Source organism: Ascaphus truei, chromosome 3 (assembly GCF_040206685.1).
Source record: "Ascaphus truei isolate aAscTru1 chromosome 3, aAscTru1.hap1, whole genome shotgun sequence".
Taxonomy (NCBI): Eukaryota; Metazoa; Chordata; class Amphibia; order Anura; family Ascaphidae; genus Ascaphus; species Ascaphus truei.
In genome coordinates this window covers 413,578,418-413,591,219 of record NC_134485.1, presented here as the reverse complement: position 1 = coordinate 413,591,219, position 12,802 = coordinate 413,578,418, and the positions used below count along the sequence as shown (strand labels likewise).

Below are 12,802 nucleotides of genomic sequence, written 5' to 3'. Positions count from 1 at the left end.
GCACTGTGCGTGTAAGCACCACCCCTTATAGGGGCTGGGCCCACTACGCACCGTCACGCAGAAGGTACAGCCGCGCCGTGCGGCAGGGTTTTTCACAACTCAATAAAATTGAGTTTACTCCTAGCGACGGAGGCGTGGCCACGCCCCCACCGGCGGTTCACCCAATGAGGGTGAACCAGCCGCGTGACGTAATGGCCTCGCCCCGCAAATCCCCGACCACGCCCCCTCTTGTCGCAAGATTCTCCTCTCCTCACAGACCGCAGATCGCGATTAGCGCTGTGACACGCGCCGCCCCCCCCCCGCCAGGCGTGAGTGTCACAGACATTACTGGGACCGCAGCCTAAGAGGTTAAACAAACAAGGGTTTATTAAGGCAAAAGCCAGCAGCGAGTATCACAAGCTACAGCACATCACACAACAAGCAGTGTAAAACTCTTAAAATAGCCAGATTCAACACTAATGGTGTTATCTAGGGGTTCCTAACTTTGCTGGGTGCAACATATGCCATCTTACCCAGGTCGTCTCCTGCAAATCCAGCCTGTCCTCGTCCTTGAATCCAGAGATGAGCCACCAAATGAATAAAGGGGATGGAAAATCTGACTGATGAGGAGAGGCTAGCTAAATTAGACATTAGAAAAGAGACGTCTAAGAGGGAATATGATAACTATATACAAATGTATTCAGGGACAATACACGGAGCTTTCAAAAGAACTATTCATCCCAAGGGCAGTACAAAGGACTCGGGCCATCCCTTAAGGTTGGAGGAAAGGAGATTTCACCAGCAAAACAGAAAGGGTTCTTTACAGTAAGGGCAGTTACAATGAGGGGTTCATTACCTATGGAGACTGTGATGGCAGATACAATTGATATCTTCAAAAAAGGTTGGATATCTTTTTAGAAAGGAAAGGTATACAGGGATATACCAAATAAGTAAACATGGGAAGGATGTTGATCCAGGGAGAAATCTGAATGTCACTATGTGGAATCAGAAAGGAATGTATTATTTTCCCTTATAAGATATCATTGGATGATATGTCACAGTTTTTTTTTTGTTTGCCTTCCTCTGGATCAATATACTGTAAGTAGAAATATAGGATAAAGTATCCATCATCTACATTTAGCATAGGTTGAACTTGATGTCTTTTTTTCAACCTCATCTACTATGTAACTATGAATCCTCATCTGCTCGAATTTCCAGGCAGCCTCCTATCACTGAGACTACCGACGAGCCACGGTGGAATTCTGCGACGGCCATAACGAAGGGAAGGACCAACGGGCCAATCAAAAGGAATAGGGGCATGGCTACAAGTCTGGCCAATTGCCACTCGTGATGTCAGAGCCAGCGTGAAATACATATCGCCAATTAGAAGAGCGCCTATGGCAGCCATTGCCAGACGAGATGATCCAAGCTGGGGTTCCACAAGGGTGGATTAGATGGCGTCGATTTGAGGACAGATACAACAGCTTTGCTTTTTAGTCTGTATGCAATCTCACCAGGGGCCTGTTGTAACCAACGATCCCTGAACCCTCCCATTTTTTTCCCACTCTCCCAAGTCCTGAAAAACCACCCGGAAATGGGACCTATGTGTCCATACATGGGTGTCCCCTTCAGCCAAGGAAAATGAATGTTCTGTAGGGGGGCATGACTCTGAGGGTTAAAGTGGTTTCTGACCTGTCCCCCTATGTCCAGCAAGCTTGTACTGTACAACAGCTTCCCATGTGTAAAAGCACTACATACACGGTACCACTACTTTTAAACATAAAGAGTTACATTCTTACATGGTTTGGGGAAATAAATACATGCAATACATGGGCAAAACTCCAGTGCCCAACCATAACCCCAGGGTTACCCACAGTAACCTTGAAGAGAACGCACAGTAGGTCGGGCTTGACCTTTATTTTTTGCAGCCCTGCCACACGCTCCGTCACACTATCATTCACTGTACCCGAGGTTTACAGACACTGGATATTCTTCAATTGTCCACATTTTTTTGGTGTCCTTTCTGGCTTTTTTACTACACAAATTGTAAACTTTATTTGAAAGACCAGAGATGTGTATTGCACTTAACAAAGAAATAAATCATATTCAGTTTGCAAAATAGGTCTGCTATTAAAACATATGTAATTAGTTCCCGATGTGTGTGAATAAACCATGTAGGATTAATTTCATTGTAGTTACTCATTTTGATGTTCTATGCTAAGGCGTCAATTGTAAACGCCAGATGTGGCTTAACTATTCCAAATCATGTTTTGGTTGAGTATATAATACTTTCCCTCATTCCTCATAACCATAACATTAAATTGTTTAATCAATGAAATTCCTTTAGTCACTTCTAGACTTAATTCTACCAGTATGCTGACTACTCAGCCAAAAGGGAAACCACAGTTATAGAGCAATATTGAATTTCCCATGAAAAATGATCTAATCTTAGTTTAGAGGAAAGTGAAATAATGTGGTGGGTTTTAAAGCAGCAGTTCCACATACTAGGTCAGTAGGTTAAGTCAATAAGTCAATAAGATGTGTGGCATATTCAGCCACTTGGGTTTTCTTCTGTAGCTTGTCTACTCTACTGGTGTAAGCCACTGGGGTTCCATTGGCTTAAGGGCCCCATAGCCCAGCTCCCCATGTTGATCACCTCTTTGCTGCCAAGCAGTCTGGGATGCAACTTTTTGCTGCTCGGTGGCAGTCAATCACCGGCAAGCAGGGATAAATTGCAACTCAAAATCCATAGCTCTACCATGCTGTGGTATTGACATATTTTGACACCTGGGACCCGCTGTCCACTTGTTCCACCGCTGTCAGACCCATATGAAGTTTGTAATGCTCTATGTATTGCTAACCAGCCTGTAGGAAGACTGGACACCAATAGGATGCAAAATACGTTCTCTGTATCCCCACCGCACTGTAAGTAACAGGAGTTGGAGCTTTGTGCTTCTGATTGGCTTTAATTCAGCAGTATGTATCTGGATCAATGTCATGTTACCATAATCATTTATTGTATGTTTTGAATCCGTTACAAATTACATCTAATCGAGAGTTCATTTAATCTCCAGTATGACCAGTTCTCATGATAGTCCATTAGTTGGATCATCATCACACTTCTACATGTATGTACTCTGTACATGAGATTTGCTTTTAAAAACTTACTGTATACATCAAATCTTATTTACACACTGCATAAGAGAATGCAAATAGAAAGAAGATCCAAGAAGGGTTTTCACGAAAATCCTTTTAAGAGACGAAAAAACATACAATACATGATGAAAGTCCATTGTATGTACATGAGATTGTTCCTGAGGCCTCATCTATTTATATATTACCCAATACTTCCACAGTTCATATGAAATCTAAAAACAACCTTCCACAATTACTTTTGTATGATCATTTCCATAACACCCCCTGCAAGCTCTTGATTCATGAATTCCCGTTCCATTACATCTTTGGAATGTGAGTGCTTCCTTTCTTGGACATTATTGTTACATTTTCTCTCAGCCACATAACAGCATATGTATAATATAATGGTTCAATAAAATGCACTGCAAACTGTTATGGTTTTAGTACTGTAAAACACACAGTATTTTGACTAACCCAGTAACCTTTTGCAAACAAACCTAACTCAACTCAGCTTAATATAAAAAGGGATATTTGACAAAGTTTTCCTGCTGAAAAGCTGGTGTAAAAAAAATGTATGAAAAAAAAAATATATAAATTTAAAAGCAATTTGATTGGGGATACAGTATGTATTAGATTAATTTTTTTTTGCTGAAGTCTCCAGGCTGCAAAACCAGTGCAAAAATGCACCGGAATTATCAATGGAAAAAGCTCCAATTGCTTCCAATGGGATTTGTTTGATTTGATACATTTACTTGTAGCCATGTATAAAAATGGTATACAGCTCTTTCTCATGCTGTCAGTAAACCTGGTAAGTATGCAGGGTTGCCAGCAACAATCATGGAGGTTTGCCCTCACACCCTGGTGAGGTGTCATATGTATACAAGGGGAGTGGTAACATGCTCTGTGTCCACTGTTAGTGACACAAGAGGTGTGGCTGTTTTATGAGTCTATATAAGACACTGCACTGCCAAAAGTTAGAGGTTAGCCTAAGGGCAAGTGTTAAGTTGGGGTTCAAGTTCAAGGCGGTCAGATCTAAGACCAGTTACTTACCCACTGTGATCAGGGACCTGACACAGATGGTGATCTCCCTTAGGGGAGAGGTGATCAAACTCTTTTGAGAGAAAGGAGGAACTTCTGAGAGGGATGCACTCCACCAAAATGAGCGGCTAGGACGACCGCTATGAGGGGCAGTCTACCTGAACCTGGAATAAAGATGCACAGTTTCACAAGATCCTTGCTGTGTGAGAGTGAAGTTATTACACAGAAGGAGGCACCCAGAAGGAGGTCCCCATCAGACACTTCTCCCTGCAGCCGCAGAGATCCTGATGGGGTGGAAGCGCTGCATTGTATGTGAGTAAGACTCAGATCACACTACCTCAGACGCCTGTCATGGTGATATTCCCCATACCAACCAAGCGGGAGACTCAGGAGTCCTGTTGCCAGCAGGTGCACCACACATCACACAGACATGTAATGGGGCCAGTAGACCACAGGAGCCAATGTGAGATTGGGTGGGGGCCCGTAAAAACCGTTACATTTTGGAGGCGCTGCTGAGATACCTATCAACAGGACAGGCTTTGCTAGGCACACTATGAAACAGGGAGAGTGTATGTTGCCAGTCAGTGCTGTGTATGGGGACGGAGCCTAGGGGTAGTCAGGAGTGTGATGGAATTGTCAGCTCGCAAAGCACAACCTAGGATCCTGAGAGGAGTACAGTGGGTCTGGAGACAGGGCTATAGCTGTTCTAGTCACCTTGAGGCAGCTAGTTGGTAGGATGCCTGTTAACAAGGGTCAGGAATCCTGGAGAGAGTCTGTGCTAGGTTGGCCAACAGTAGGTAGACGCCCTAGTACTGCATGGGAGAAGCCAGAGTACTCTAGCCAGTAACCAGGACACTTACCGCAGAGCACCGACTGGAGGAAGGAGGACACAGCATACACAGAGAGAGTGAGCCTAGTCTGAGGTAGTGCAACATGAGTAAGACGTACATTAGATACACGTATGTGGTACATCGTGGCATTCTTTATTGCATCGGAATGGCAGCTGCCCCGCAGAGAGGAGCGCCATGTGTGATAGAAGAAATTATAGTGCGAAGATGACGACCGCAAGTAGAGAAGCTCCGCGCGGTGCGGAGAGTCAAAGATGGCGGTCGGTGGCTGATTGAGGGACCGCACGTGGTGTGTATGCCACCGAGGAGGGAGTTGCAGGAGGGACTTTTGCAAGTATATTATGGAGTGGCGCCAAGGCTGTGGCCGCGCCATTTTTGTCCTGCCTAGGATCCCAGGGTGCTACCCTGGAGTACAGTGCTGAGGACATTGTGCTTATGTGTGGCGCGGATGGAGAACCTGATTGCCAGACGGTGATCCCTATACAAAGATCTACCTCAATTGTTATTGTGAATGGCCGTGCAAACCAAGATGGCGGTTCCCGCTTCCCTGGGAGACAGCGTGGGCCAAGTGCAGAAAATTCTGCAAATGCAAAGGTTGCAAGAAGTTGGCCGGGATTGGCGCCACGTAAAGAACCCCACCCTGCTGGGGGGGGGTATGGCGCGAAATCTGTGGCCGCGCCCTCCTGGACTGTGACAGGCTGAGAACCAGTGCTGGGTCACCCAGTGAATTTGTGGGACCCTCCCCTAATATCTACCAAGGGGAGGGGTTTCCAACTTTGCCAAATCAGAGTGGAGCTGGCTGAGGGAGGAGTTAAAGGAATGACCCCTGCCCTTCAGTTGCGAGGAGCTGGCGAACAGGCAAGACCACTGTGTAAAGTGTCCCCTGTAACCAGCGTTGCAAGCGAACAAGAGAAAGAGATGGACATCTCAACCCACCCCTACTTGTTGCCAGGAGGCTTCCTGGTGATTAAGGCGGGTGACACCGAGACGATACGATGCCTGTGTATGCAGTGCCGATTGACCGGCGGAGAAGCCAGCACGACGGCAAGGTGTCCCCAATGTGGCATCCATTATCTGCGGGCCTTGCAGCCTTTTGTGCCGGGGTATACCGCGGAGGCAAGTGGAGAAACCACCAAGCTGACGGCTGTAGCCTCGCCCCAAGTAAAGGAAGAGCCAGCAGATCCCGGAGAATAGGGATCGCTGTTAATGATTGCATCGGAGCCTAAAGAGGTCGGGACCTACTATCGGTCCCCGACGGGAGTGCCACTTCCCGAGTCGGAGTCTGCATCTTCGGACGAAGAGCAAGCGACCCCGACGTCGGTGGTGATGCGCCTACCGGCGGACCACTGCAGCGGAGCTGAAAAAGAACCCACTCTTACCTGTCAAGAGGCAGAGCTGAGTCTCGAGGTGCCGAGATCGCCTTTGCAGAGACAACTGGAGCGGAGGAGTCCCACGACCATGGTGACTTCCAGCACGGAAGGCGGAGAAGACCCCATCCCGAGCCGACGGAGCGGTGAGACACATCCTTACCCTCCACAGGCGCCGGTGGTGGCGATGGCGAAGGCAGGCCTAGCCCAGGCCTGAGGGGAACGGAGAGCAGAACCTTCACTTCGGCGGCGGATGTCGTTGTGGAAGAAGAGGTTCCGGTTGGGAGCCCAAACCAAGATGGCGACGCCTTATTCCCAGAAGTTGATGACATCACTTCCGGCGGACACTGCGGAACCGGATGGAAGATGGCCGCGCCCTCACGACCGCCGTGCTGCACCAGGTCGCCTGGGTCCAGGAAGAGTTGGCAGGCCCTGCGGAAGCTTGGGAACAAGGAGACGGGTGCGGTTGACGCACCACCTGTTGGTACCGGCCGAGGTAATGATAAGCTGCAGGTCGTAGCCCCGCATCGGCCCATGACCTTTCCCTATGCCCAACCCCCGGCCTTAGTTAAAACCCCCGCCCCTGTCACCTCCTCATCTGGGTCCCAATCGAGCCAAGGGTTATCTGGGGAGTCACGGGCTACATCCGATGAACGGACTGGGGAAAATCTGGACTGGGGCGATTGTTTTACCTCCAATGAGGGATCGGGGAGGGAAATGGCTATGCGATGAGTGTCATCATGTCCTAGCGATGGTAACAGTATGGTGAATGTAAAATGTAGGCCTAAGCGTTTAGGGTCAAATTCCAGGTCCACCATCCGGAATCTCTTCAGGGGGAGAACCAGAAGAGAATGAGGACACGGTAGCAGTGGCAGAGAGAGTCCAAGGGAGAGAAACCAGGTGGTGGGTGCTGCATCGTATGTGAGTAAGACTCAGATCACACTACCTCAGACGCCTGTCATGGTGATATTCCCCATACCAACCAAGCGGGAGACTCAGGAGTCCTGTTGCCAGCAAGTGCACCACACATCACACAGACATGTAATGGGGCCAGTAGACCACAGGGGCCAATGTGAGATTGGGTGGGGGCCCGTAAAACCGTCACATACTGCATACAGTATTTTTGACCAGTTTTGCAGTGGGGAGCTTTCAATGATAGGGGTGAGATGAATCACCATGGAGATAGCTACTGTAGTTGCACTATTTGTTTTAACACCTTTCTCCATATTCTGCTTGCCTTTGTATCAAATGTACGATCGTTTTCTACATTTGAAACAAATTGTTAACCGAAGAAGTGTACACTACACAGACCAGGTGGGAATATAATACACAATCTCTCTGTGTTATATATCTCATTGTAGTCAGTTCTATAAACTCACCCCCTAAGTGCACCCTGATGGTATTGCAGCCGCTGGCGCATACAGCGGGTACAGTCCCCGCCCCATTGTTGCACATCAGATGCTATTAAATTGTGTTCTGCGTGTCCTGCTGCAACGCGCGGGCAGCAGCCACATCAGCATCTGCATCTGTATGATGCTAAAATTGGAGCGAAGACCTTAATACACTGACGTAAAGAAACAAATATGAACATTATGCATTTTGCTCCTAATTTAGTAATGAAATGATCAAAGTCATAGGGGGCGGTGTATCAGGGCAAAATGTACGCAAAGTGTATCAATGTATCTAGGTGTTTGTTCTAAGGTTTGTGCCATGCGCGTCAGCTTGTGATTTGGGCAGTGGCAATAGCAGGAGTCGGGGAGGAGTTACATGACAATGGGTTTTATCTTGTATTTGTATCAAAAATCTGTCATGTCCGAGGTGGCATCAACTTTTCTGGCTAACGAATTGCATCAAATGAAAGAAAAAACGGCTTCCATGTGATGCAAACGGGAACAGAAAATGGAGCAATGTGTCAAAACAAATTTCTATTTTCCCTTTTTTGCATTCACCCTTCTCTCCTTTAGTGGTGCTAAAAAATAAAAATGGGATCAAGCGTATAAGGGAAACCATTCATATTTAAATCAATTGGCTTTTTTGATACATCAGGTGCAGTATTTTTGTCCTCGTTTTGCAATCGAGACTCTTTGGTAAATAAACAACGTCCAACGTTTTTTTTCCCGAATGACTGAAAATAACATCAGCTCATCGCCCTATCATTGTGTTTGCTCAGACATAATTTGGAGCAGACTGTTTGCTTTTGTTTTCATTTACGTTTACAATGTGTATGCCGTGCCAAACCTTTTCAGCCAGTAATTGTACCCAAAGGAGGCTGCATGAGTTACATACTGTACATATTTCAGAACTTATGTCAAGTACCTGGAGAGTCCTGTCTGAATAAACTGTGCTGTAAAACATGGAAATCTCTGTTTAGAGATCTTCAGAAATAAACTTCCATTTCTTGTTGTCTCAAGTTGCCTCTTTGTGATGTCGCTGATATCTTTTACGTGCAGTATCTCTGTATGTATGTATGTATGTCTTTATTTATATAGCGCCATTAATGTACATAGCGCTGCACAGCAGTAATATACGTGACAATCATATAAATAACAAATAATATAAATAACACATAAAGGGGAGAAGTACTTCAGACATAAAAGTTACATTTCGGAAGAGGAGTCCCTGCTCCGAAGAGATTACCATCTAATTCTTTGGTAGGAAGAACGTACGAAGACAGTAGGAGGGCGATCGGGTAAGTGTTTCTGCAAGTGGCCAAGGTTTATGTATGAGGTGTTAATTATCAGCCATGGAGCTACTCATAGATTTCCTTAAGCAGGTGTGTTTTGAGGTGGGTCTTAAAGGTGGATAGAGAGGGTGATAGTCGGATACTGAGGGGAAGGATTCCAGAGGTGTGGGGCAGTCAGTGAGAAGGGTTTAAGGCGGGAGAGGGCTTTAGATACAAAAGAGATAAAGAGAAGACATCCTTGAGCCGAACGCAAGAGTCGGGATGGTGCATAATGATAAATTAGGGCGGAGATGTAAGGAGGAGCAGGGGTGTAAAGCTTTAAAAGTGAGGAGGAGAATTGAGTGCGAGATACACGATTTGATAGGAAGCCAGGAGAGGGATTTCAGGAGGGGAGACACTGAGACAGATTTAGGAAAGAGTAGAGTGATTCTGGCTGCAGTGTTTAGGATAGATTGTAAGGGAGACAGGTGAGAGGCAGGAAGGCCGGACAGCAGGAGGTTACAGTAGTGGAGACGGGAGAGAATGAGGGTCTGTGTCAGATTTTTTGCAATCGTGCAACAGATGAAAGGGTGTATCTTCGTAATATTGCAGAGGAAAAAAACAACGAGGTTTTAACTACAGTACCTTTTGAATGTGAGAGGAGAATGTGACAGAGGAGTCGAGTGTGACCCGTAGGCAGCGTGCTTGGGCTACTGGGCTATCTCTGCTAATTTCTCAGACTCGGCTTTTCCTGCCTTGATGTCCCATACTGAGGTAGAAGGAGTTAAAAATCGTCAAAGTTTCCCTGCTGCAAAACTGAGGTTTCTGGTAGACATGGACTGAAGTTGGGAGAGAGAGACAAGTGGAGGAACGGGAATTATTTTATCAAAGTTTCTTAGCTGCTTTCAAGGCTTTTTAGGTTTGATCAATCTGGTTCTATTTGTTGCTCAATTTTTGTCCCAGTTTTGCAGCAGGGAAACGTTGATGAATAGCCCTTGCTGAGAGGCATGACTGTTCTCATTTGACAGATTTTTTAACAGAACTGCTGCGTGAATGGTTGTCAGTGTGAGTACAGCCATTTTATCAGCCACATACTCTGCAAAATGGTCATGTGAGCCATAGTTGTTCCCTCTGTGCTGTGGTACAGGGGCATCTGGGAAACCAATGGGAAAAATATCATACCAGAGTGTTATTCTCAGTATGGGCGGCTGTAAGATGAAATGTATCTCATCCCTACCAGTGTGCAACCCAGTCCAGACCAGTACGTGCTGGCTATGGGAGCTGAAATAAACCTCATCTCTCCAGTTGTGTGCGTCCATTCACTACCAGTGGGGCATTTTTTATTTTAATCGTGTCTGTAACTGCTACATACGCCCATAACATATATTATCTGTAACTGTCCATGAAATGTCTTTAAATATAATGTATAATCTCTGTCCATTTAACGTAACCATGTATTGTTATCATAACTCTGTGCCCAGGACATACTTGAAAACGAGAGGTAACCCTCAATGTATTACTTCCTTTTAAAAAAAATTTTATAAATTTTTAAAAATAAATAAATACAATTCTTTAAAGGTGTACACAGTAAACCCCTTTTGTCTTATCGAGTAAAATAGGTAAATAATGTTTTTTTTTATGAATGCACCAATAAGGGCATTATTTTCTTGTAATTCACAGAGATAATATAGAAGTTTCACCACCACAATTTTTAACATTTTTTAATACATTTTAATTGACATATATTTTTCAATTAGAAATAAAAAAACAGCCCCAATTTATATTTTAGTTTTATTATGTGAAAGAAAACACCCATTCTCCATAGTCCTTAACTAAAACCGAATTAATTGATTTCCGGCAAAAAAAAAACCCCAACTAAATTATACACAAAATATTTACATCCCAAAACAAAATGATGCACTTCTTGCCCACCTCTAAATACTGGCATAAAGGAACAGACCTATAGAAAAATGACTTTAAATAATGTTGATACAGTATATCAGGAGTGTTTCCTGATCATTCAGTATATCAGGAGTGTTTCCTGATTATTCAGTATATCAGGGGTGTTTCCAAGTTCTCAAGGTCCACCAACAGGTCAGGTTTTAAATATATCCCTGCTTCAGCACAGGTGGCTCAGTCATCGACAGAGCCCCCGATTGAGCCACCTGTGCTGAAGCAGGGATATCCTTAAAAGCTGACCTGGTGGTGGCCCTTGAGGACTGGAGTTGGTAAACTCCTGAACATTCCTCTCTGAGTGTATTGCTGCACAGGTAAAGAGGTTATTTGATCAACACCAATTAGCATTGATATATATCAATGTTTTCCCTCGTTTATTTCAATATGTTGACTGACTCATTAGAAAACAGAAACATATTAGTAGTTTGAAATATTGGTTTTAACTTTTAGGATGTCATTTATCAATTGCCAGACTGCTAAAGCTGAGACTTCCATATTGTACTATATGTACTATATGTATCAAAGGGGACAATGTCACTGAGTGGATACACCTGTTTTTCTCTTATACATTTGGTTCAGTTTACTTGCCCCTGTTTTGCAGCAGCTGGGAGATTGGTATAAATGAGCCTCTTGATGTTTATACAGTATGCTGCTAAACAACGGCCTCATGGAGATTAAACAAACAAACTTTATTGAATCTCCCTTGGTGATAACTGTTGGTCAGCCCAATAATCTATAGATACATTATTTTTGTTAATAAAATAATGATGATGTTATCATTAGCCAAATAGACATACATGGAGGGCAATAATTAAGTGATAAATTTCAGCAGACCCTCTACCCCCCCCCCCCCCCCCCAAAAAAAAAAAACATAATTTTTTCACAGGATACAAAAAAGTTTAAATGTTTACTTTAAGAATGATTTCATCTTATTGTGGAAAATAATTACATTGATAAGTTATTTGCAATTTTTGACCCCCTACATGGGCCTGCCCCTTTAAGTGATCTGTCTGTTATTAGGACATACAGTCTATAACATTCTGTTTCTCTGTAATTTCTCATCCTTTCCAGAGGTCTATTCAATGAATTATGGGCCCCAAAAAAACAAATGATAGAGGCTGAGACTGAGCCGCTGATTGAGTCACTTGTGCTGAAGCAGGGATATCCTGAAAACCTAACCTGTTGAGGACTGGAGTTGCCCACCCCTATGTTACACTGTAGTTAGCAGAATCAAATGCCTACACCAGGAGTCAAAAATCCCCACCAGAAACAAGAAACTCTTATCAGCACAGAGAGCACATTGGCTATTGATTCATTTTACAGATAAGGGAATGCATTCACCAGTGTCTTACATTTCGTACACCCGCAAGCATTATATATGGCAAAAAAAATACTGTTTCTTTAAAAGAAAACACTTCTGTGATTTAGAACAAACCCCTTCACGTATTATACATACCTGCTGGTACAATGAGTACAGGGTTCCACTTCTTCCCCCAGCTCAGTGAAGGCTCCGTTCAGTTCTGGGAACAGTTGGGAAGTGCTTCCGCTGGGAAGTCAGAGCTTAGTGAATCTTGGCTGACTAAATCCGAGGGAGATAAAAAATAAGTCATAGGCTCTGTCATTGCAATGTTTTTTTTTCTTCCTTTAGCTGCTCTAGTCATCACAGCAATCCATTTCTTGAATGGACGTCTGCTTATCAGCCTTTCGCAAGATCTACTTTATCTGTAGTTTACACTAAGAATTGATGTTGGGAATTCCTCATAATCACCTTGGTCAACACACTGCACTCCGTTCCGCAGTAAAACCGAAAACTCTGC

General features: G+C 44.5%; 1 protein-coding gene across 1 annotated transcript in view; it reads right to left on the bottom strand.

Moving 5' to 3' along the window:
- The window catches only part of LRRC32 (leucine rich repeat containing 32), a 55,110-nt gene extending 42,583 nt beyond the window's left edge, over window positions 1–12,527 (bottom strand). Inside the window, exon 1 of the mRNA XM_075592669.1 lies at window positions 12,442–12,527. The gene's annotated coding sequence lies outside the window, so the exon portion shown is untranslated. The remainder of the gene's footprint in view (window positions 1–12,441) is intronic.
- Window positions 12,528–12,802: the final 275 nt, after the last annotated feature.